The 27,563-nt window shown below is 40.4% G+C and overlaps 2 long non-coding RNA genes across 3 annotated transcripts in view; one reads left to right on the top strand and one right to left on the bottom strand.

Moving 5' to 3' along the window:
• Positions 1-27,563, bottom strand: part of LOC121890465 — a 98,815-nt gene that overhangs the window by 69,702 nt on the left and 1,550 nt on the right. For both annotated transcript variants that reach the window (XR_006093800.1, XR_006093801.1), the window contains exons 4-5: positions 27,180-27,330; positions 7,213-7,277 (exon numbers count right to left, since the gene is read on the bottom strand). This is a non-coding gene — a long non-coding RNA (uncharacterized LOC121890465). The remainder of the gene's footprint in view (positions 1-7,212; positions 7,278-27,179; positions 27,331-27,563) is intronic.
• Positions 24,383-27,499, top strand: LOC121890468. The gene is made up of 2 exons (XR_006093805.1): positions 24,383-26,367; positions 26,453-27,499. It is a non-coding gene; the product is annotated as an uncharacterized LOC121890468 (long non-coding RNA).

The raw sequence follows: 27,563 nt of genomic DNA, 5'->3' as shown, positions 1-27,563 counted from the left end.
AAATCATATGTTAATAATAATATCAGTGACGTCTCTGTTCTATTCTAAGTGTCCCAGTAAGCCATGACAGTGTGCCAGTGAGTCAGCATGCACAATACCAGAGACCTGAAACCAAAGCAGCTAAATGGAATTCAGCCATCATTCATTTTAATTACTACTGTGATTTTCTGTGATTTTTCTTCAATTCTACATGGACATGATAATGTGGTCGAAAAGTTGTCCCAGCTTAGGTCTTATTTAGCTTTTGTTTCATTCAATATTTTATTACAATATTTTTTTCTTTTTTCATAAAATCATCCAAGAAAAAAAGTAATTATATCAAACACACTGAACACTGATTTTACTCTTAATGCGTTTCCACTGGGACATATTGCACAGGAAATCAGCTGGATTATTTTTCTGCACAAAAGAGGAACCACTGATGTTATCTGTGAAGAGAAATACACAACTTTATTCCAGTTCCTCTGTTCAGACCTGTTACTGGCGCTTAACTTTGCTCTATCTGTTATTGTCGCCTGAAACAGCTGAACATGGAGCGACCCCAAGGAGGGGAAAGCAACAGATTTATGGGAAATGTGGTTTTAATTTTGAGACACACAAAATGCTACACACAGCACCTTTAAAAGCAGACCGGAGGCCAGAAAGTCCTTATAAAATACTGCACCCCTCTCCTCCTATTTTCGTTCTCTATATCATGTCTGCGGTGACCACAGGCCAGTCCCTGTAGCATTACTCACCATTGTATTTACAGTGAATCCCAGGGATAAACTCGCCCTTTGTTACAGAGCACTTAAGACCTGACGTGTGGTGTATACACACGGCAGAGTGGGGGTGGTGTGTGTATGTGTGCATTCATGCTTGTGTGTGTATTTTGGACAGCCGTTTGTCTCTTAAACTCAAACAAAAGAGTGTACATCCTCCATCACAGCTTTATCTGTTTATGCCATCAGCTCCTCAGCACCCACATGCCTGTAAACACACCAACCCACCCACTCTGTGTCACGTACACACACATACACACGCATTAGAAATATCAAGCACCTGGGTGGGGGTCTATGCCCTACTTTTTTGAAACTACTAAATCCTGGTGGAAGTGAAAAGTTCATGTCCATAGTGCTTTACTGTGTATGCATGACTCCTCTGGTCACTGGATTCCGGGAATATCATGAAAAATCTGAGAAATGATCCAATTTTCTGAAGGGAATATCAAGCTTATTTACATACAGTATACAGTATACCACATTTAAATTCATCTTAATTTAGTGCCAGGAGGACATTTTTTTGGACTCTGAGATATTGTAATGAGCATTTTTTTTACTATTTTCTGATATTTCATAGACTAAACAATTTATTTATTAATCGGAAAAAAAACAGTGGGCAGACTGTTCAATCACAAAAATAATTGTTAGTTGCAGCCCAGTAAATGCAAACTTTGTATACAGATGTAAAATAACAGATATTTTGTTTTATCAACCTCCTCAAACTTATTTTTATTTAATAGAAGTGGGCTGCAACTACCAAAAAAGTAATATAATAGAACTGCACTTCAGAGTAAAAATACAAAACGTTACCTTTTAATCACTTAAATCACTTTTTTTTATCTTCATACTATCTGATTTGTTGGTGTTGTGGTGTTTGCAAACCTACTTACCTCAAACTGAATTTAATTGATTTGAATAGTTTTATCGGATTCTGCTGTAGCTGCTCATCATATGAATGTTATTTATTAATATATTTTTTCAACAGGCCAGTTATTCTTGTTTATTATTATTTTTGATTCTTAGTGTGTGTTTTTCTTTGTGCTGGTTTACTTAAGGAAAAGTCAGTCAGTGCAAGGCCTCATCCAAGAGACCTGGTTCATTAGCATTCTTCCTACAGTACTTCATACTTATCATGTATTTCAGGCAGAAAATGTCCTTCTTAAAATGTCTTTATTTTCTAAGTTCTAACTTATTAAAGCGACTTAATAACAAACCAAGTATGAAGTAGCAAAATGCTTCAGGGGACAGAGGTTGCCTTCCACCTGTAAGGTCACATCTCTAACTCACTCACAGAGTGCACTCGGTTGAATCCACCTCACTAGACATTTCTTATTTCTTGATTTGACCAGTGTTTGGCATACTGTAAACAATTTAGACTTGAGTCAGCAGTTACATTTGCTTAGCTGTACATTTACGTCTGGCTTTGAAACTGACTCTCAACTCCTGGATGTTGGCGTTTCCATGAAAGAACCAAACAAGCAACATTCCTTGTTTCTGCATTGTTACTCAACAATAATTTTGAATGTCCACTATCTCAAGAAAGTTTCAGCCTCTGTAGATTCATTTTCATACTGCACTGAAATGAATGGAAACCAAAGGCTGCAGTTTACAGCATGTAGGTGAGCTATTCACAGAAAGTGTCTGTCACATTGACTCACATTAACAACCTGCTATCCCAACCTCCAGCGCTGACCCAGAAGTTGTACAGGAACCCAACACACAACAAAGTGACCCAGTGCTGAGGCCGGTGACCCCGTTAGCAGAGCACCACCAGTACCCCAGTTTCACTCCGCTAACATTAAAGACAACTGGACTTGATGGAAACTGCATCAAACCCAAGGGCTCCATTCTGAGCCTGCCCGCTTGGCCTTGTTTCCTGGACAGAGCAGAGGAGCAAAACCCATATGTCAGACAATATAATGCCCTGTGAAGCATACCACTCCAGTGGTATCTGACAGAGAGGGGGAAAAAGCACACACACACACACACACACACACACACATACACACACACACACAATCAGTTTTGAGGACAGGGCTTTCTGGATGGCCGCTCTGGCAGATGAAGAGACAGCAGTGACATACAGAGTCTGTTTCAGTCAAAGTGTGTGTATGCGTGTTTGTGTGTGTGCTCATGTTCTCCTGTGTTCCATGTGTTTACGTGCATTTGTTTGCATCAGAAAATGTGTGTATGCATGTCTGTCCTAGAAGACTGTGCGTACATGTATTACGTGTGCATGTATACAAGAAGTATGTGTGTGTGTGTGTGTTTCTCAGAGGGCCAGAGAGTGAGGCCGGTGTTCTCAACTGGCCTGGCATTGTTACTGGGCTACACTTACCCTCACTCCCGCTCTCTCACACACAAACACTACTAATTCTATCTCCCAATCTTTGTCCCTTGTCCAGATGGTATGTGGGTCTTTCCTCTTCTATTCTGTCCTCAAGGTCCCTCAGTACTGAGTCTCTGGGCTGTCAGGAGCCATATGTCCCAACTAAACTGACCCAACTCACACCTCACTGTCTGTCTGTTGATCTGTCAACTCACCTGTCTGTCCGTCTCTTTACTTATCTTCATCTTAATGTCTGTATTCGCTACCTCAAAGCTATAAATACTGCATTTCCTCGCACATTTTTTTATGTTTGTAATTGTGCTACCTTATTAGTCAGTTATTTTTATTTTTTCATTTAGCACCCCTGCTGGTGGTTTTATTTGGCTAATATGGTCTGTGTCTCTAGTTGATGACATCATCAGTAGGCATCTAGGCAGTTTCCCATAGGCTTGTTTGAGATGAGCCATGCCTGCCCAGAATCGATCACTGGCGATCACCACACAATGCGTGCCAGTTAGATTTGTGTCCGACTTGATCTCGACTTGCTCTGAAGTCATGCACGCGTAGCGACGTTAAACTCTCGAGATCAAGGCAGTTGCAGTTTTTAGAGCCGGGTGCCGCAGCTGCTCTCCACCAACTAGAGGACCCAGGGCATGATGGGAGACCTGTCGCCTGACCAAAGAGCCAATCGGCTCAGGTGTTGGATCAACAACATGACGTTTTATCTTCATTTTTTGTTTAATTGTAAACATTTGGATTTCAGTAGTCTGATACTAAGAACTCAGAAGTGTTAGGGTTAGGGATAACTTTCATCAGCCCAAACGACAGAAAAACTTTTGGGAACAAGTGTGACATGAAGATTTTTCTTCAGGCCCTGACAGTCAAGCTCAGCTCAGTTCAGCTAAAGGATATAATGTCTATTTTTAATTTTACTTTCCTCTTGAATTTTGAGGTTTAATTTTTGTTTTACTGTATTTATTTATTTGTTTGTGCATTACAATATACTATTTTATAAAATATTTAAAATTTGATATGTACAAGACAGATTTTCATTCATTTAAAGTAAATAAACATTTGTGCAGGAGAGGTAGGAAGCTAAAAGATTGTATAACAAGACAATATAAATAACTTAGAAAAAATAATCATTTTGTTGTATTTGAATTTCTTTATTTTGGGAATGAGATGTGAACTAGTAATTTGACAAGTCAGCTGATTGGTCAGCATGTTGGCCGGCAAGTACCAGTCCGCTTGCTGCAGTGGTTAAATTTCTATGTAAAATAGCCCAATATTGGAGATTACAGAATAAAAGCTGTTTTGATGATCATAAGGTACCAGGTCATTTTAATAGGCTGTACTCTATCACATGTAACATCATTAAAACAATGTTAGTGATTGAGTAGCTAAGCTTGGGTAGATTGATTGCGATCAGATCTAACAGAATGTAACTATTTCTGTGACTTCCTGTATATTCTTTTAATAATGTCCAACTTGTTATCATATGTAGGAATGGGTATGAAAAACTCAAGAAAGAGACTCAGCCATTTCTCCATTTTCTGTTAAAGAGCGGCTGACATTGACACTAAAATGAGAATCGCTGGTCCACCTCAAATGAGCCTGGTCAAGTTAAGCTAAGGCATTGTTGCTAACTTCGGGGCTAACCCCCTTCCATAGATTAGTATTTTCTTTGTCTTGAGGAGCTGCAGCATTTATTAACTGACAAACTGTAGTCTGTACTGTACGTTTACTGCCAGACTGACAACTTACTGCTAAACTTTTCCTCTGCTCTGCTCGCGTTCACATCATCTTTCTGCCGCTTGCCCTTTGCGCTCGCGCAACTACACATGTACTGCCTTATTCCTTAACGGAGTTACGCTACTCTTGTACCTTTCACATAGATGTCCTTTGAAGAACAAAGAGAGGGAGGATGACTAAAAAAAATGTGGTTTTTGTGGTCACACAGTGTACGAGTGAAAATCATTAGTAGCCCGTTGATATTAATGATCGTCTGAAATTTTAGCAGCAGCGCTCATAATCTTGCAGCGGCGGCGCACTGCGTGTGAAGGCATGTGAAGAGGACAGGACAGTGATGAAAATCTTGGAAAAGTCATGGAGGGACAAGTCATTGAGCTATTTCAGTGAACACACAAAATACAGAAGATTTGATGCTGCAAAGCTCCATATGTCTCTTTTGTCTCAGCTGTCCTTTGCTGTCCCTATCTCCCATGGCTTTCATTTCTAAAGCAAACAATCCCACTGTCCCTAACCTCCATATGCTGTTTCCCTGTCTGTCTATTTACCTTTTTGGCCCTCTCACCTCTCCACCTCTCCAGCTCCCAGTCCATCACTAGTTCAAACCCCCAGGGCTGGGAAATGGCAAGTACAACAAAATCGCAGAGCATATGAGGAATGTAGCAGCAGAGTTTACATGAGTTGTACATGAGAAAAGACAGCAGATGCTGTATGTATCCATCAGTTAAACTTTGCATGGTGTTGCACTTTATGTAAATGAGTTGTAGCAAAGGTCAAACATTCCCCAAACTCTTACTGGAAGCAAAACTCCTAAAATGGAAACATAATAATAAATAGGATCTGATGTTTTCTCTGAAATTGAAGTTGTGTAGAACACATCATTTACAAGACAGAAAAAAATATATGAGACACCACTCATTGTTCAGCTTGCACTCAGGCCTGTAGCTGATGCTTTTCCAAGTTTTCATGGCACAGATATTACATAGTACCCCGCAGCATTTTGTAGTGGAGGTGAAATAAAGAGAACCTCTGCTAATATCAGAAGAAAATTAACCCTTTTATGAAATATTATAGGCTTATTATGCTTCAGGGAAAATTAGTATATTTGATGAGTGAGACAACTGTTTAAATACGTCATCTGTTAACTACACTGATAAAGAGATGAGATGCATCAAGTCCTGTCTGATTCAGATCAGAAGGTGAATGATCAATCACATTGTACGTTCGCTCTACAGTAATTAATCAGAGCCGCGTGTCGCAATGTCAGGAAAAAAGAAAACCGTCCGAGTTTTTACAAATTGGGAAAAGTTGAGACAAATGGCTCGCTCAATCACAGTCAGGTGGGGATGCGAGAGGAAAAAACAGACACTGGGCATACATTAGTTTGATAATCAGCAGCTGGACACATTTTAACCAACAGAGTGCTCACCATCACCATTTCCAGGGGCTTATTACGCACTTTGTGATGTCAGGTCAAATGAGGGGTTTTAGTTCCTTTTTTATTTGCTTCTATATCTAGGTTGTCAGTCTCAGTTCCTGTACATGGAATTTCCAACAGGGATTTTGTGGCTCACATTTCTCAAAAAGAGGAGAGTTTCCTGGGGTGTTTTGCATAGCATCCTATAATATTTTTTACAGTATTTTAAATAGAGACGTGTCTGTCTAGATCGTTTGCGGCCAGAGATGTAACCTGTGAGATGTTGCAATGATAGACCAATCTTTAGCTCGTAGCAGCTCTCCTGATTTCCTCACTGATGCACACTTTCTGTGTGAATGTCCTCATTAAAATCGTTGGCTGCTATTTAGTTTGTATATTTCTATGTATGTACATCAGTCTACATTAAAGCATATTACATGTAGAGGTGTTGCTGTTACTTTAAATACATTTTTGTCACTGTTAAGACGAAAAACTGTTGTCAGTACACTTCACAAGACACATTTAAGTCCTCTGCAGTAATCCCCTCCCTCGCACACACAGCCACAATAACAAACACACACCCTCCTCCCCCCCTATACCCTCCATGTCAGATGTACAGATATGATGCTTACTGGCTGCCCACTGGCCCCATAGTGGCTAGCTGAGAATGCCGATTGGCTGGATGCTGACTGTGTAGTCATGGAAACTGACTTGAGCCCTGTGTGTGACCTCATGAAGGCCACATGAAAGCTAGGTTATAGAGAGAGGGAGAGAGAAAGTGTGCATGTGTGTGTGTTGGAGAGAGAGAAAGACTGACGCAGTCACTCAACCCAGTCCATTGTGTGCCTTTAGTTTAACAGCAAGAGTCCCATGAGCCCTTACATACTTAAATACAGTCACTCGATGTGTGTGTGTGTATGTGTGTGTGTGTGTGTGGTATGAAAATAGCAGCTGACCTACAAGAGTCCCTGGAGAGATGGCTCTGCTGTGGAGTGGGTACCCATCAGAGACCCGGCCAACCCTGTTAAAGAGAAACAGAGAGAGATTCAGTTGGATTTCACACTTGGGGAAACAGCCAGGTTGACAATAACACTCCGACACACACAAACAGAAAATACATCACTAAAGAGATATTACTGCAAAGAGAGGAGAAAACAGGGGAAAAGAAGCACGGAGTAGACAAGATCATCAGAGAGACTGAAGGACAGTGGAGAGCAAAGCAGAGAGGAAAATCAATGACTATACACGGAGACAAAGACAGAAAGAGAGGAACTACTAAATATGAGACGGGGTACAAAGAATAAAAAGAAAATAATTGAGAAGCGAAGAGGGTAAAACTACAGTGAGAGTAGAAGTAAGTGACACGAGTCTGAAGAGGAACATAAAGGTCGACTAATACAGGTCAGAACTGTACCTCAAGCACTTTCAACAACTGAATACACCTTATAAAAATGAGTTTTTTTTGTGTTATATTTTGTATGAATCTTTCCCCTAGGGAATCTGTTCAACAACAAAATTCTCCTTTTAAGAGGGCTGTTTAAAGCACTTGTCCTTGTCCTCCAGATTTGGGAATTACACTGGTTAATGTTGCTATTTGTTTTGTTGTTGTGCTTGTTTTCATTGTTCAATTAATTGCGGAAGAGAACAAAAGGAGCGACAATACTTGCCCTGAATAATAAATCATTTTGCTGTTGTAGTCATTAAAACACAGAACAAGTGCTGCACCTTCTTTTTTTTTTCCTCCTAATGGTTCATTTTTGTTCACGGTACCTTGTCTCTAGCTGTGTTGACAGTTAATTGTGCAATCGTCCTCAGTACAGAGTCTTGTCTATTTTAGCCAGGTGTAGTCTAACTTGGCCCAGTTCAGTCCTGACCAGTGTTTTCTTGTCCAGTTTGTTCTTAATCATCCCAGTGTAGTTTATTCAGTCCAGGAAGTGCACTTGTACATGAAACTCTCCCAATTAAATCCTCAGTACAAAAGATAAGCAACTGTGTTAGAAAATATCTGGTTCTTTAAAAAAAAAAAAAAAAAAGGCAAAGGTACAAGCGTACATAAAAATGCAAGATGAGAAGTTAACTATAGTACAACTCCCAATGTGCATTTTGGCAAGAAACATCAAATCATAGAGCTTAAAATTCTGTTCAGTGTGCTGCTAACAATAAGAGGAAGCAAAAGTTTATGATGTTGATAAACTGATAATACAATCTGCAGCTTAAGTCAACTCAGTTTATGATTCTGGGTCAGTTTTTTGGTCAGTTCGGCAACTACTGTATGGCACCGTGTTATGTTCACAACTGCAACTGAATTTGCAGCAGCTTTGACTGGAGCCTCTGATCGGCTTTCTCCCCATAGCAACAGCAGCTGTGGCTCATGGGTAGACAAAAAGTTGAAATAATTAAAACTGGTGGTCATCACATAAACCTTTATGATCATCATGGATACTCCAGTGTTTATATGTGAAGTCACATTAAGGATATCATTAAAAATATTCCTTTTTAAATGGGAATACAGAATGGGGAATAAAAATATACCGAAACCAGTGTCCCTTCCTACTTTGCAACTCTATTGAGTGTAGAACGTTAATGGGCGTGACCTCAGTGGTTCACTTGAAGAGAAAGTGTGGTGCTCGCAGTTTCTTTTCACTTCCACACACTTCTGCACGTTTGTACACAGAAAAAAAATATGCTAACTGATACACACATATGCGCAGATTCTTCTTCACAAGCACTCGTAGGCACATCCGGTACAGACACTCTGAACATGGACACAGCTAATGAAGCCGAGGACAAAAACAGCTCATTGCCTGTGAAAAACAAACTGTGGGTAAACATCCAGATCAGTGGATCTCCTTGGCAGGCCTCAGCTGCCTTTCTGCCATGTCCAGGCCGCAAAACCACCACCCTCCTCCCCTTGTTCCAACCCAACACCTCCCTCTTAAACATCAGCCATTAGATAAACACACACACACACATACATGCACAAACACACACATACACATACAGTTCCATTTATTACTCTTTAAAAAGGTCACCGTTTTCTCTGGCTAAGCGCCCTGCGCTATTGATAATTTTATGCATAAACAAATGGCAAATTTGTGCCACATAAATATGTATTAGCAATTAATAATGGTGGTGTGTGTGAGGGGACGCCAGGTGCATGCCGAGTGGGGCTGGCTGGCTGCTGGTTGAGCCGCTGAGCTGGACTGGTGGCTTTATGCTGCTAGCTGGTCTCCCTCTCTTCCACTGTGTCCGCACAATGGCCACTTAAGCACACACCAGTAGAAACACACACACACACACACACACAAAACTGAGAGAAATACTTACAGGCAAGCACACATACATGAGAAGTGCACTCAAACAACCTGAAATCACGCAATTTAGATGTCACACACCGATATGCAATTACAAAATGAAAGCATATAACATACAGTATATTACAGCCGAGTACAGTTTAAATATTAATTTTAAGACACATGGTGTACATGGTGTGTATATGGACAGACATACTAAGACGTGGCTGTGTTTCCATACAGAGGCAGGCCTGAGGGAGTGATGGCACAGCAGGCTTAATGTCCTTACAGTCTCCCCCCACATAGAGAACAATGCATCCATTACATGTTCACATCACCGAGAGTAAAGAGAAACCAAACATAACCTTGAGTCATCTAGATGCAGGTGGACTGTAAATATTTCCAGTATATTCCCAGTTGCATGAGGGGAAACATAAACAGAAATTAAGCTGAGGGTCAAGCACACTAGGCCTTCGATTGAGTTTACTTAGCATTTTGAGTCCTTGTCCAGATGTTGCAAATCTAATTTCACAAAGTAACTTACTTCACATATATTGATTCAATCAGTAAGTGAAAAACAGGAACAGTGATAACAACACAAACTTGACACTGTAATACTGCAAAAGGTGATAAGGTGAAATGTGTTGATTGTACTCAGTGGTACTTATTTAAGTGATGCAAAATTGAGAGTTTGTGTTTTTAAAACTTATTAATCTTCCCTAATGTGGTGTATTAATGTCATCCAGCTACATTTTGATGGTTTGGCTGGTAGTTTTTGTCTTATTGTGATGAGGAAATGAGAAATGATTTCCTGAGCTGTAGTGAGGTTTACCATTGATTCTGATGAGCCAAGGATAATAAATAAACAATCTGCTGGTAGATTAGAGTGGATGGCTTTGGAAAATAACTCCAAAGACAATTCACTCTAATAATTCCAGACCAAAAGGGTTGAATTTTAGAAGACATGATAAAGCATGAATGTGTGGGGAGAAATGTGAGCGTGGTTCGGTTCATACTCGACGTGACTTCAGGATGGGATTTAAAGGAAATGATTAAGCAGTTGTCAAGATGAATAAGTTTAAGTTTCATGAAGTCTGTGTTCTGTACTAGTAAAATATGGCTGCTAAAAGATTGAAAGGCGACAGACACTGATCATGTCGCCTGTAGCACACACCGTACAGCCAGAAGTCAAGGTACAGATATTGTGCTAATGCAAATGTAATGAAATTGCAGCTTTTCTGGAGGATTGATGTGCGTTGACACTGGTAAAAGCAGCAGGACAGTGCTGATTCTTGACATGGTGAGGCATATCTAAAGATTTTCTTACACTTAGTGAGGTTATCACTTTCTTTGATGCATCATACCCTGGTTTGATAGACACATGTTGCAGTAATCAGACCATTAAACCTTCAGCTGTGTGACTTTTTAAACCACTCCAGCACCATCCTGCATCAGCTCAGGTAGCTTAGGTGTTGCAGAGCCATCTGCTGATTGGACAGCATTAGCGTTCATTAAATAAATACAGGAACATCTGCCAGTCAAACAATAGTAAGTTATATGAAGAACGTGCTCCAATGAGTCAGAAATGGGCTTTTATTGTTGGTAGCCAGTTGAATTTCTGTAGCTTTTTGTTGTGATAAGAAGCAAAATATCAAAATACTGACAAGTGCACTCCGGATGAATACATTTGACCTCCGTTGAGCTTTTAGTACAGCGAAACCAGCATGGGATATTTAAAAAATATAGTGCAGGAGTTGCAGCGGCTGTGTTTGTGTGTGTGTTATGTTGTCCGTCTGGCGTGGTGAGAGCAGGCTGGCTCCCCTGTAGAGCACAATCACTCTGCTTGGCTAAACACAATCACACAACCTCAACCCTACTCACACGGCCCACCGAGAGACGGAGAGAGAGAGGCAGAGAGAGACAGAGAAGAGCTGGGAGCCTACATGGATATATATATATGTGTATGTGTATGTGTGTGTGTGTGTGTGTGTGTGTGTGTGTGTGTGTGTGTCCTACGTGCACTTGCAGGACAAAAGGCAGCCCCATCTGTTCCATTGTCACAGGATCTTTAATACGGATCAGATAAACATGACATTTGGGGTGAGTGGCCAAGCTCGCATTATAAACCATGGCATAAGACCTCCGTGTACTACTGTTTGTGTGTGTGTGTGTGTGTGTGTGTGTGTGTGTGTGTGTGTCCTCCTGTTACCTGAAAAAGCAGTGCACATTTACCAACAAGTATAGCCTGTGTATGTAATTTCCAATATTACAACTTGTCTTGTTCGGTGTGTGCACTGTCGTTGTGTTTACCTCTGTGTGTGTTATGTGTGTTTGTGTGTGTGTGTGTGTGTGTGTGTATGGGTTGTATAACCTGTTCTCATACTCAGAGGTGCAGGGCAGGGCTGACACACTGGATGTGAAGCGGCTGTGGGAGGATTAGTGGCCCATTGGCCTAATCAGAGGAGGTAATCAGACTATTCTCTATCATGACAACAATCAGTCGAGAGAGACACACATCTGCCTATTGAGCTCAGCTCTAATGCCATAATATTGATGAAACATCTGGTCATTTGGAGCTCAATGCAATCAAGAAGAGGGATTGGGACAGTTGCAGATGGCAAACCTATAGTCATTATCTGTTTCAGGCAACAGAGGCACAGACAGAGGGATATGCACAACACACATGAAGTGTTCACTCAGTTTCAGTTTTCAGTAGTGATGTTTTATATAGTAACTTTTCATACTGTCAGTAACTACAGTATAATATAGATATATATATATAAGTGAACTCTTAACCTCCAGGACTATGCTGTGTTGTGTATGTTTCCCTCTCCTCACTCTCACTGTCCATGCAACAGTGGAGAGGTTTTTTTTTGTACAGGTGGATTTGAGGTGATGATACACAGGCAGAAATTACACCAAGCTGTGTTTGGCCACATATATTTTTGTTCTTCATTGCTCACTATTATACACTTTAAAACCATCCCATCTGCTGGAGCAAACACTGCCAGTGTTGGCATTAGCCTAGTCTTTTGCTTTTGCTTTGACTACCTGTTCATGTTTAAAATAGTGTTAAACTTAAGTTCTTTTGTCATTTCAGTTGTATTATTTACTATAATTTGATTTGAGTGAAAATTGCTGTTCATTGCTGTCACTTTTTTTCCAAGTACAAAGGACTGAATGAGAACTGTTTTGGCTCACAACATCTCTAGCTTGATTGCACATCACTTCCTTTGTTGTGTGACCTCCCATGTCCTTTAACTTCATCCTTGCAATATATGGTGTCAAATAAAGAAGACCCATAAAAAATCATCTTCTAAAGATGTCAAGCCATAATATGAACCAGATAAGGCTTCTCTGGAGTTAGAAAGCTTTCGGCTACTACAGATTTGCCCCCAGTTTTGTTTCCTTTGCCCTGCCCCCTCAAACCAAAAATGTAATAAACCACCGCTACTACATTCCACAGTGTCTGAAGCTGCAGACCAGTGGGCCAAATTACCTAACTACACATACACACACAAAAACACACACACACGACGAAAACTGACCCCCCCCCCCCCTCCCCCCACACACACACTGGATACCCCCAAAGAGTTTGCAAATTAATGCGTGCACGTTTGTGTGAAGCCTCTGTGTGTATGGATATGTGTGCTTCCTGTCTGGTTCTGTGTGTGAGTGTGTGCGTGTCTGCTGTGAGACACAGAGTCCAGTCAAATGCTCCAGTGGAATAAAAGAGCCATTGTTCACCAAGGTGGTCCCAGTAGGATCTCCAATCCTACCCCTCTAAACACACACACACACACACACACACACACGAACCGTCTAAACACACACACACCCTCTAAACACACACACACACACATAGACATATACATGCATATACAGTACACTCACACGTTCAAACATACACACAGTTTGTAGGCCGCCTGACAAACACATATAATACACACTCCCCTATGCCTAATCATAGCTTTGTGTTAGAGGGTGGCAGTTGCACAGAGGTAAATATTTGGGTGTGGGATGTAAACGCTGGTCTGTGTAAATCAGACACACACACACACATACACACACACACACACACACACATACTCACTCATGGCAGTCTGTGTAATTCAGACATAGCTACTTCCTTCCTGTCGGTGATGATGTTTAGTCTCGCCACACCGCAATCTGATTGGTGCGTTTGATCTCTTCCACTTCCTGTTTAGGAGCGTTCCCCAGTACTCCGACCCCTCCAGGCTCAGATCTGGGATCAGCTTTGGTCAGATAGGTTCCAGTGTACCACATGTAGGAGTGCTGATCACTAGTCTGAGACCAGATCTGTCTGCCGAACAGCTGATTCATCCCAGTGCCATCTGCGTCATCTGGCTGATGAGAGAACGCTGAACGGATGAATGAGCTGGTATGATGCAGCATTTTCTTTTTTTTCTCAGAACAAAAGTCACTCACTTGTTTATACTGATAAATAAGAGGGGTTTTTTTTTTCTTGAACTGGGCACAGTATGCGTAGTCGGGTTCTTGGTGTTTTTCCGAGCATTGTCACCTATATCAAACTGACTCTAACCATAGACAAACACGCCAAAAGAAAGTGTGAACATCTCAACGAATTACTGAAAGCAGACACACCCAGTAAAATGTGTTGTGTGTATGTGGCGGTGTGAGTGTGTCGGAAGCTACTGGGCATAAAAAGGAACATGAGACTTACACTGATGCGTCACAACTTCATATGCAGTATAGTACAAAGCAATTTGAAAGCAAGGCCATTCGGCTTTTATTGCATTCATAGTCATAGTTATATTGAGGGCGTAAAAGGGAAGGTAGAAATTCAGATACTCAGTGATATTCTGTTGTATTCCATTGTACTGTCAATTCAATTTTAAGTTTGTAGGGCATAGCTGAGGTATGTTGCTTTTATTGAATAACCACATCAACATCTAACAATTCCATCCGTGTATCCTTGTGAATTACAACCATGTGAGGTGATTCTATTCCTGAGGATTTACGTCCAGTGCCAACACAGGAAATAGTGTGCCCTATATGTGGCGAGGTGGAAAGTAAGGGTGTGGAGGTCGGGATGGTGGATATAGCAAGTCTGACTGCAGGAGACCAGAGTTTGCGTCCCATCACAAACCTGCAATTAACCTCTACTTTGTACTAACCACAATGTTTTCCTAGCCTTACCAAGTAATTTAGTTGCCTAAACTTAACCATACCATAACCATAATTTATCTGCCATAACCATAGTCTTTTCCTAACCTAACCACACTTTAGTTGCCATGCACAAATACTGCAGAAGTCCAGAATTAACAACACTAGAATTGAACGCAATCCATGGTTTTTCCAGAATCATCCACTCTTGTTGTTCTTGTCTGGCAACAGTTAGTCTTGAGGTCTGTGTGAATGGGACCAGTCATTCAATGCAGTGGGGGTGACAACGCAGAAGGCTCCTGCAAATTAATGCAGGCTCGTCTGGCAAAAAAAGTCGAACCTGGCTCAACTTTTTCTGGACTGCAATGTGATGCAATGTTGCTGCATTGGTCAATGAAATACATACAAACACACAAACTGGTAGATTACTTTGTAACGTGAATGTTGTATTTGTACTGTTTATCTCACAATGTTTGCCACAAAAGATAAATTCACTGCAGCTGTCATAACTTCCCAGAGTTGTTATGAATCACTGCTCAGTGATTGTGTTTTTCAGACTTATCTGTTACTCCAACTGCACTACCTAGATCCTATATAATATCTCACCTGTACCTGAAACAACATACCCCTGACACAGACCCTTCACTGTTTTCACACAAGGCTGTTTTCGGTCTGAACGCCCACTTACAAACTAGTGTGGTAACCAAAAAGCTATTAAGTTACTCAGTTGTACAGCATGAAGCTTTTCAGACCGTTATCTATCATCTATGATTAACTTTTAAAGGACATAAACCTCTTGAGGATGTTATTACAGCACAGTAAGTGCAGTATAAATACATAAATGAAAATATTTTGCTGCAATAAAACTCAAGAGAGTTACAGTCTCAATTAATAGGTCTGCTTAACAGCTTCAAATGTGACTCAGCTAATCAGAATCTTTTACTGGCACTACCCGTCTCATAATACATGAGTACTTCCACCAACCACTACGTACGTGGTGTATATTTTTACCGTCTGTCTGTCTGACGAAACCCTCCTGAAAACCTCTAGATGTCCAGACCAAACAAAAGCCTTCATACAGGCAAAAGCTTGCAACCACTTCAATTGCCCACTGGCCAGCTTACTCACATTTCACTGAGTTCCTGGCCTCAGGAGAGAGAAAAAAAACAGATCACATGGTTTACACAGTTACTTGTTAGATGCTGAATGCACTTTTATCTGAGATATAAGGAGCAGAAAATCCCTAGATTATACAGTAGAGTTTATCTTGAGTCAGAAATGTATGAAAGCTATTGTGTAAAAATAGCTGCTGTATAAATGTCACATATATTTACTCAAACAGTTAATGGAATCAGGAGATAAATTAAGGTTATTTATTAAGGGAGACTCAAACGTCATATGACTCCAGTGTGGGAAATCTTTTCGCCTAAAACTGTTTGGCACACTTCACCCATATTTATCTACTTCTATCTAGGTTTGGAGTGTTATTTTTACAGAATAGATACTATACGTCCCAATACACAACAGGTATGTATCCAAAAAATCCTCAAAGCCCTACAGGTAAATGAAATTGTAATTTATGGAAATGTGTTATTGAATGGATCCAATGTATAGACTAAGTGGTAAAGGGTTATCATTTACCAGAACAACGTATATGAGTAAAAGCAGTAGTTGAAACCGCACAAAAAATCACCCTACTCACTCCCCATTATCATGCTCCGCTGTCCTAAAATAAAAGATGTTAAGAATGAGAAACCTCTTTCAGAAGAAAGGGGAAGCAGAAAGGGACATGTCACAAAGAAAAGCCTTCAAAAGTAAGAGGAAGGAATTGAAGACATGAAAATGTGATTCTGCTAAAGTTACGCTTCTGAGAAATGACACTGAATGTCACAAAAACAAAGACAACGTTATATCCACAGCAGCGGTCTTGTGACACTCTCTCCAAACACACACACAGATCCCAAAGCATGACACAAGTGCTGTCTTTAAAGGCACTTCCTTTGGTGCCATAAACCAGGAGTTGGGACACAGAATTTAAAAGGGCAATACCTTTGTATTTAAGCCTTGAATTCTGGTATTTCTACACAGTTCAGTCTTTTAAAAACAGGACTGACAGGACTTGAAAACTTAATATTGTAACTTGACAAATTAAAAATTAGAGCTGTGACAAATTAGGTATGCAACAAGCAAGCAAGGAAGAATATTATGTACAATTCCCCAGTCAGGAACTGTCTTTGGACATTTATTCATTTTCAAATAAGCAATTTGTCAAATATTTGTCTGTAGAAGATTTTCTTCCAAACTGTAATCTAATGACACACAGTGAAGTGAAGAAAAGTGTAGAAAATGTCAATGTGATGCTTCCATTTGTTAAGATTTTTAGAGCTGCAACAATTAGTTGATTAATCGATTAGTTGCCGCCAACTGTTTTGATTATTGATTATAAAATCATTTATGGAAAAAAAGTAAAAATTCTCAGATTCCAGCTTCTTAAATGTGAATATTTTCTGGTTTAGTCTTCTACGATTGTAAACTGAATCTCTTTGAGTTGTGGACTGTCAGTCAGGACAAAACAAAATACAGATCTGACAAGTCTAAGTATAGTTGTTTTTGATCTGGACCTGGTCTAATGTGATCTGGATGGAAAAATATCAGAAAATTGTTTTCCTGGTTTCATAAGCAAAATAAAGGTTTCACCAATCTGAAAGTGGGTTTAAACAGGCTTTTACTATGATGTGGAAAACCTTTTCATAAGTGTAAGTGGTGAAAATGGAGAATCAGCTACTAAATATCATCATTTCCCTTTGTTCTCTCAGGCAACTGCCTGTCTTCGACTGTGTCACTCATCAAACCAAACAGCCAATCAAAGGTCATGGTCAGCATTCTGAGTGACCAATCGAAGGAGTGGACTGTCTATTCCATCCCCGCCTCCAAAGTTGCAAAAGTCAATCTGACAAACAAGTGAGTGTTGAGAAGTTTTGTGCGCATAGGGAGCCCCGTGCAAAATAGACTTTTATAAATGCATGCAATGAAAAACAATGTTGTGTCATCATAGTTCAAAGATAACTCATTATCTTAAGTTACTACAAGTGTGACTACAAACAAAAAACTTAAAGTGATTCACTTCTTTCCTACAGGACAGCAGCCCACCTAAGACAATGCATCTGCAAAAAAGTAACTGCTGATGCATGAATGAAAGATTTTTGAATAGCTGAAAAGTTATTTGAATGAAATCAGTTGGTTAGTTTTGGTTTTCTGGTCACTTTCTGGACCAGCTCTCTGCCAGCACAGAGAAAGGATGCTGTACAGTTCACACATCACCACTCTACACACAGGAGCCTCCACAGCTGTTTGTAGCCAACATTGACTGTATATAAATATGGACATCATGACAGATCCCCAAAAGTGAAGCCAAAACATCTTGATCTCCCCCTGGTGGCTGGCTGCAGTACAGGTCATAAGTCCCGCCCCCTCCATGTTAGCGGATGGCTCATGAGCCAAACTAAAATATCAAGTACACATCGAATAAATTTTCCCTAACGTTATTTCCAAACTGCTCAGTGACACTCAGTCCTCAGATTACAAGAACTATTGAACAGAATTTGTTCAAATAACTTTTTCTTTTTTACACGCCTGAGTTGTGGAGTAGCCACCTTAATCAGCGATTTTAATATAATAATGTTACTTACCTAAGAAATCTGTGTTGAACTTCACAGTTTCAGATGCACAATGTGAAAATAGCGGTACAGCTTATTACGTCTTATTAATGTACTGTAAAATAAAGTGTGACCAAAACAAAGTGTGACAGCTTCTCTCAATACAATATACAATTTACACACACACACACACACACACACATACACATACACACACACAAACACAAGCAAATATTATTTCAAAGATCTGAATGGTAAAAGGCAAAATAGAAGCTTATGACATGTCCTTTTAACAGTTAAAATGTGGAAAAATCAATTTGCCACCAGAGCCAGAATTCCAGCTCCAATCTATCTTTGATATTAACTAGACAGTCACTGCACTTGCCAGACTTTACTGTTAGTGTTTGAGTTTGCTTTTGACAGCTGTCAAAAAGACACACACACACACACATATACACACATATACACACATATACACACATTTACTGCAGGGTTCAGTTGAGAGCTCTCCAGACTAAGCATGAACCATAGATTTGTGGGGGCTGGGATCCATTGCAGATTTGCCCTTTTGACCCAATCACTGAGAGTTACATATCATTTTGCACAACTACTTCTGCTTTAGATACAGTGTAGGAGTGTAGGAGGACAGGAAAGGAAAGAAAAAGAGAAGAAAAGAAGAGAAGTTACCATTACCACACCAAGCAACCACCAGGTCAATAAACAACAAGGTAACTTGAAAACTAAAGGCCGTATTTCCATTAAGATTATTTCCAGATTTGAATAATTATGACCTCAAGACGATGAATCCTCATGTTTTGGTGAATTCCTGACCCTTCCTGTGGCACCACCATCAGGTTTAAAGTTTTCAGGAAATACCAGGTTCTATTAAGGATTTTGGCATGACAATTATATTCTGCAGAGAATGAACCCTTTCAATTCTGGACACTTCTTGAGCTTTCCGTTAGTGCCAACCTTAGCTCAAAATGTACACCGGATATTGAAAACTGGTGGCTAAATTTCCATTCAATTTGCTTTAAATTTAATGACCCCCAAACTAAAAAGTTTGATGACCTCCTGACCTTTTCTCACTTAAGCAGTAACTATAACTCTTCCCACTTTTACAAGCTTGTAAAAGCAGTTCTCTTCATCTTTGTCTCTGTCTATCTCTCTGTTGTCTTAGCACCTAGTTGCTCAGGTCTCATCCTGTAGGTCCAGCAAGCAAGACATAGACCAGGTGTGACTTGATTCTAGCATCAAAATGGGAAAGATATCTTGAGATATTCATTTAGCCATATCTGATGAAAACCAATCATAATTTCTATCATTTTATTTGTTTGACTGCTTACAAGAGAGTAATCAAGACCACTTTAGAGTAGAAAAAGGGTCACAGCTTTATGCGGTAAACCAGATATGGCGCTCAGGATACTTTAGGTTGCGTGTTTTCTCTCCTGAAACCTGGCAACCCTAGTAAACAGAAGCGAGATGGGGAAGTAAACGTGAACAAAACAAAAAAGAAAGGAAAGGACACACTTTATTGTGCACACTCCGCTCCTACCACCTACCTGTTGCACATTTCCCTTTTGGCAGTCACAGCACACACATGAACACACACACTTTTCCACACAGAGCTGTGACAGAGAGGAGGAGGAAGGTTGATAAAAACACTTAGGGCTGTCTTGGATTTGACAGGGTGAGTAAAACACACCAAGCACAGATCCCTCCTCATGTCCACACAAACACACGCACTTACTGATGTCTCTATTCATTTAGACTGTCACACTCACACACCCCCAAGAGATTTCACTTCCTCTGTCAGCCAGCTAAATTACAGCTCTCCTTTTTTCCTGTCTGTCTCTCTTTTCCTTTCTCTCCGTCTCTCTCACCTCCGTCTGAGAGACAGACAGCGACAAAGACACATATTTGGCAAGTTGTCACTGTGTCTCTAAAACAAAATCTGATGTCTGAAGACGTCTGAGCGGACGTATGTACCAGATGTGCTGCTTAATGTTTTAATGTGATTAAATGTTCCAAGTGAACCGACGACATTAGGGAGAGAAATATCATTTGCGAGTTGTTGTGTGGGGCAGCATCCTGGTCTGCCCTCTGAAGACAGATAAGGACAGTCTCATGGTTCTGCTGGCTCATACTAAGACAGCTCAGATGGTTGAACAGCTAAACTATGTGGACAATCAGACCACAACCCCACCTGACTGTCAGCCAACCAAATTAGCCAAAATTGAAAAAAAACTATGCCAAACTGTAATAGAGGCATTTAATTCGAGGGGAAATGAGGAGAAATTATTACTGCATTCTTGTACCTGATGATGAGGCTCAAACAAAACTTCCATGTTCTTTTTAACATGCCATCATGTCAACAATAAGTTACTATTTAACGCGACTAACTACAGGACTGCCAACTCTCACATACTGAACGACAGAGTCACACAATTGCCACAGATTTCACGATCTCACGTGAGTTTCATCTTTGATTCCTCTGATTTAAAATTTGTTATTTTTAAGTGAAGGAGCAGCAGTTGTTTTCTGTTTTTTCTTCAAGTTCATGATGCGCTGAGGCGTGTAACGAGGATAAGGCAGCACTTTTCACAGATTGTCCGTGAACACACCGATCATCATCTGTTTTAACTGAAAGCGTGCAACAACAAGTCATTGTGATGGGGAGTGGAGCGAGCTGGAGAGACTGAGGTGTTAGCATCGTTCGCATTGTGTGGCTCTCTGCGTCTGTGTTGCACTTATATTAACATAAGTCAACGATGGCTCAATATTCAGCGGGTAGTTTCACCAAATACCCCCCCAAACCCACGGGAACAAATTTCACTCCAAGCTCAAGTTAAAAGTTGGCAGCAGCTAAGAGTTTACAGCCATACTGTACTTAGGCACAGTGGCGTTTTGAGCTAAATGCTAACATCAGCAAGTTCACAATGACAATGCTAACATACTCATGTTTAGCAGGTATAATGTTTATCATGTTTACCATCTTAGTTTGCTAAATAACCCTGAACACAAATGCCTGAGGCTGACAGGATTATAAACTAAAGTATTGGATGACGAAAATTTTGTTCCATTGCTAGAGGATAAGTCAGTGGATCAAAAAAGTTATTACAATTCATCCTGAGGGGAACATGAATATCAAATAAGTACCAAAGTAATGAAGTACCACATTTGATTGCCATCCGTCCAATGGTTATCAAGATATTTCATTCATATCCACAAATGCCAATCTCAGAACCCGTCATCTATCGTCTGATGATTTAGCATTCATATTCAGATATCTGTTTATAGAGATTATACAAATGCCAACCTCATTTTGGCCTTAGAGGAAAAGTCAGGGGATCACAAAAGTCATTAGGATACATCATCTGGGAACCATGAATGTTTGTACAGTATTTTGTGCCAATCCATCAGGTATATATTTTACTGGATAAATGAAAACATTGACCTGTTGGTAACACTGGGCAGAAAGGCAGGGAATCACTAAAGTAAATAGGATTCATCCTCTGGACACCACAGATATCTGTAACACATTTCATGGCAATCCATCAAATGATCTGTCATTTTGATTCTTGATTTCTGCTCAATGATTAAAGGCAGAAGCTGTATATCAACAAATCAACACATTTCTTAATTTAAAAACTCACACCCCATCTACATCTGACATTTTTCAGCCTTGTGTTTTGGTCACTGATCTGACATTTGTCGAGCTTAATAGATGGACTTCAATTTTAATAAACACACCTTTCTAAATCAGTAGTGTCAAATGTGTTACAAAGTGTTTCAGAGTGTCAGAGGCTTTAAGTCTGTTTTTCTCCATTTATGCCCATGATTGATTGATATGAACTTCATTAAATGGATCGACTTGCTGCTGTCATGCTACTTTCACTATGCGGGACAAGGAGTTATATTCAAATTTTACTTCTCTGAGCTATAAATCCTTATATTAGCAGAAAAAGGCTACAAAATGCAACGTTTCATGTGCTCTGATGTAGAAAAAACAATGAATAAAGTGAAATAAGTCAAACAAACATAACCTAACTGAAGCCAAAGGCAATTAAGAGAAATAAAAGAGTGAACCAGCTGAACCTGTTGTGTCCAATCACGCTCGGGCTGAGAATCAAAGCTTTGGGACAAACTCAGATAAACTGACAGACCAACGTAGGATTAAATGCATCAAATTGGTTCAAACATAAACAGATGTGTACAGTTTAACAGAACAGTCACTCCTAAGGAAAACACACCAATTTTGTAATCTTGATGGACAAATTTCTCTCCACATTAACTGTTTGTATATTTCTTTGACTTTCTCTCTCATACAAACACATGCAAGTAGAACAGTACAAACACACTCGCACATCATTGCATCCAGAAGTGGAAAAAGAGCTTTAATTCTATGTCAGCATGGTAACAAACTCTATTTAAAGGAGATTAATTCCACAAGAGGATTATTCTCCACATTAGAGATAATAGGAAGTAGGATGGGGGATGGTGGACAACATTTGATCTCACAAACATCTAGCTAATCCCAGGTGTAACACATGTTGGTGTTCAAAAGACTGCCACGTGTGTGTGAGTGTGTGTGTATGCATGATTCACCTGCGAGTTTATGCCTCTTTTTCTGTGTGTAAGATTTTTATTCCGTGTGAGTTACATATGTGTGTGTGTGTGTGTGTGTGTGTGTGTGTGTGTGTGTGTGTGTTCATACCTGCTTGGAGTGTGTTTGCAGCAGCTGTGGCCTCTAGCCTCTCCTTACAGTGATAACATAAATGTCAGTTTTTCTACTGTTGCATATTGTAGCATTGAATGACATATTCATGAAAGAGTTTACATTTGCTGTTCTAAATACGCAGTGTCAGATGGGAAAGTCCTCTGTTGCGCAGGAAGTGATGTGATTCCTGGTAGAAGCTACAGAGATTCCTTTTTCATTCAGGAACAAGAGCTGAGTAGTTAGAAAGGACAAGAATAGATGCCATTGCTGTACGGAGAGTGAAAAAGAGCACCAGTTACAGAAACTACATCAGAAAACCCTCTGAAGGAAACATTCCAGTCCTGTCCACACTGTTTGATTGACAGGTGATCTATGGGAAGCACAGCACAGAAACAGCACAGCAATGCTGAGCAACAGAGATGTCTGAAGAAGTTTGAAAGTTTGCTTCTGGCTGCAACATCAACATCACAGAGACATTCAGCATTACAGATGAGCTCGATGGAACATACAGAAGCATACAGAAGATCATCTCTCCTCATTAGTTATGCTAAATTCATCATAAGATAAAAGTAATGTCTTCCAAAATAATGTTATATGTTTCTTTGCAGGGCTAGTCAACCAGTTGTCTCGATGTGTCTTTTTCAAGTTATAATTTATCATCATAAAATCAGTCAAAGTGAACACATTTTCACATTGTTGTTTCTCTGCTCAAAACACTCAATTCTCTGTTTTTTTGTTTGTTTTTAATATACAAAGTGACAGTTTGGCTGTTTGGCATGCACTGTGACCACTACAGTGACTATCATGCACGGCACTGGCCTAACCTTTGGGAGAATTTGGGGTTCTTGCTCAAGGACAGGACACACAAGGACAGGAGGACCAGGTATCAAACCCCCCAGCCTGCAATTGATGGATAATGTGATGATAGATCCTGAGCCAAAATAAAACAGTTACTGTTTTAATTAGTTAATGGGACAAAGGGTCAATGAAAATTACTTTGCAAGTTACACAGCTCCAGTTCAGTGACATTATTTCTTGTTATAAAAAAAAAAATCCAGGAAACCGCAGTACTCTAATTCAAAAAAATACTAATCTTGGTAGATTCAAATATGTAAAACGTGAAAGAATATTATCCACAGACATAGAGTCACATCCGCAGGTTGTGTGTGTGCTCTTGAGTCTTCATAGATCAATCTATCTGCAAAGTTCTGCCAAAGCCTTAAACCACAAGTTTTAAGATAAACACACACACACGCTGACTCATGTAGTTGCAACACACACTCATACTGTGAACTCTGTAATGTTCTGTTTCTCCTTTTCTCTTTCACACACACACACACACAAATTCTCTGAAGCCCACTTAACATGAATGGCCTCTGTCCTCATCAGCTCATCCCTGAGACTAAAACACAGACAAATACACACACACATATACACTAATTCATTACACACAGAAACAAATGAGACTCATCACTTGAACTGTATTGTCTGTCTAGGCAGCAGTAATCAAATCAAGAATCTCTAAATCTTTTTTACACTCTAGCTCTCTTTTTCTCTCTTTGTTTTCTCTCTCTCTCTCTCTCCCTCTCTAATGAGAAGCTGGCCGCCACACTGTGTGGTTGTTTGGTTCTCATTTCAAATGCTTCCCCACTCTAATGAGGGTCAGACAGCTTGGGTTCCTCCAGGTGAATGCTATCCATAAAAACTGCAGCAATAAACTTTCATTCCTTTGGCAAGCAGGATGAACAACAGTGTGATTTAATACTTTAAACAACTCTAATGGAGAAGGACCACAATAGAAAAGATGCATAACAGTGAGGCTACGCGTGGTATTTTCACCATTAATAAATCATTACGGTACACATGTTCCTCACAATAACAAACTCTGGTGCATCCAGTTGCACAGATGATGTTGCTGCTTATGTCCACCTCACACCAACTTCATCTTCACCCTTCGGTCACTCCACCATCTGTGAGAAAAGCTCATTTTGCTGTCTGTGGCTCATTCTTTCGTCTGCAAACGTCCACCAAAATTAAAAAATGCAAATCAACAGCCTCCACAAAATCCATCCTGGTAGTCACGTTACCACCATCAAATGAATGCAACATAGTGGGAGGCCTAATGTCTGACAAGCCAAACTAAGTTTTTGTCAAGTTCAGTTTTTCCACCAAATTTCAGACCAACCTGTATAATTTTTCCTGATATGCTACCGTGCTAAAGAAGACATGTTTTTCCTGCATAGGCTCGCCATGATCGATGTGCACACATACACTGGGGCTGTATGTAGAAAACATGTACAGTAGGTGCCAGTGTTATAGCATTTCCATTAAATTGTGTTATCTTAGTCTTTTAAAATGACATGATTGAAAAAAACTGCTTTATATACTTACCACACTTATATTCTTTGTATTGCCTCTGTATTATTTCAATGAGTGTCAGCATGTGTTTGACTAATGCTTGTTTGTTTGTTTCCTACAGTAACAGGAAAATGTATCCATTAGTTCCATGTCACCAGTTATAACAGAATGGAAGTGTTTACCTTAAAAAGCACAAAAATAACAATTTTACCGCATTCACTGTTTCAAAAGGTGGTGGTTAGCACCTCAAGGCACCTTTGTCAGCTAAAATAGCGACATCTCACAAACAGACGCGGAGAAAGGCACAAGGAAGTGACAAAATGACATGCGAACACGACTGCGAAAAACACACACCTTCACGTAAACACGAGGTGGCGAGATGTTTGGACGGTCCAACTGCGCGCTCCTCCCCCCGCCTGCACAGAATTTGCATCGCCGCCTAATCATCGTCATTACAGCTGTTTGAAAAACTGTTTCCAAACAGGCAATCAAAGCTTGTCTCGATAATTAGCGGAGAGGAAGACGTCTTTGTGAGCGAATGGCTCTTCTCCCTCCTCCAATTGCCACCAATCTCAGGACACAAAATCAGATCTGTCTCTTATGAGAACACAAAAAAACCTGCAAGTGTTTTTGCATGTCTATGAATCTATGCGTGTGTGTGTGTGTGTGTATGCGTGCGTGCACTGGTTGCACTTATTGTGCTGCCGAGACAGCTTGACTGAAAACAAACTGACAAAAAACATTTGAAGCAGAAAAAAGGGGGGAAAAAAACGCGCACACACAACAACCTGTCGAGCGAAATGCCTCTAATTTTTCTGTCATCTGCCAGCCGTTTAACAAGACGAGAGCGCTCTGCCCCCACACTCCTCCTTCAAGCCATGAGAGACAGAGATGGAGGGAGGAAGAGGAGGAAAGATGGAGAGGAAAAAGACGAGGGTGGGAAAGAGACAGACAGAGCATCAGATGTGTCTTTTTCCTATCTCAAATCATTTGACTCATTTAACCTTTCTTTTCTCTCCAGGTTGTGATCTATCTCTCTTTCTCGATATTGCCCCCTCTTCCCTACCTCAGACAGTGGAAGAACAAAGTGTATATTTGTGTGTGTCAGGGGAGGCAGGGTAATAAGCACTTAGCCATTGGCCCTGTCTCTCTCAGACCAAACCTCCAGCTCTCTGCCTCTAGCTCTCTCTCTAAGGGGGAATGGTGTTTATAGTAAAGGTCCTGTTCACTTTAATATGGCACATTACGCTGATGCTGCTGTCAACTCACATGAGAGCGCAGGCGGTGTGTGTGTCTCAGCATGTCTGTTTCTGTGTATGTTGGCTTGTATATTCATTTGTGTGCATGCTTGTGTACATTTACAACAGTGTGTGTGTGTGTAGTGTAGTGTAGTGTAGTGTGTGTGTGCTGTCAGCTTGCCTCCTCTTGCTCCTCCAGCGGAGCTGAGGATCGGTGGAGACAGGCGGATAGATGAAATATTTAACTGTCATGTGTTTAAAAGAACAACAGATGCTTTGTTCTGCTAATTAGCACTTAGCACAGAGAGCAGCTACAGTACAGTTGTGTGTGTATGTGTGTGTGTGTGTGTGGAAGGGGAGGGATTGTTATCCTAACTCAGCTGGGGCTTTAAGCAGCCCCACTTGACTTGTCAAGTCCAATCCTGTTCGCTCTCCACCAAACCTGGTGCACCTCCCCAGTGGCGATCCTAGACTCTGAGAGGCCCCACAACAGCGCTCTGCATCTGGTACCTTACTAGACCATTCTGCAGGGTCATCAGATATTGTCCATGTTCTAATGCCGGCGCTGGGGGGCAGGGTGTCCTCATTATCATCGGGAAACAGATGATCCTCTTCCACCTCACAAACATCCCCTGTCAGTGACGAAGTTGAATACACACACCTAGACACACACACAAAAGTGTGTTTGAATGCATGAACTTGTTTATCTGCTTTGTTAGACCATGTGAGTGTATTTGTACATAATTGTGGCGGGTTATATTCTATTGTTAACACTTCGGCAAATGTAAAATGTTCATTTGACATCCCAATAAAGCCCCATTTGAATTTGAGTAGTGCCATTTTTGGTGTATCTATTCCAATTCTTTGGAGGAGAGTGTTCACTTGTCTCAATTG

Source organism: Thunnus maccoyii, chromosome 23 (genome assembly GCF_910596095.1).
Source record: "Thunnus maccoyii chromosome 23, fThuMac1.1, whole genome shotgun sequence".
In the NCBI taxonomy this organism is placed as follows: domain Eukaryota; kingdom Metazoa; phylum Chordata; class Actinopteri; order Scombriformes; family Scombridae; genus Thunnus; species Thunnus maccoyii.
The sequence above is the reverse complement of the archived record's forward strand: the minus strand, read 5'-3'. Positions and strand labels throughout refer to the sequence as shown.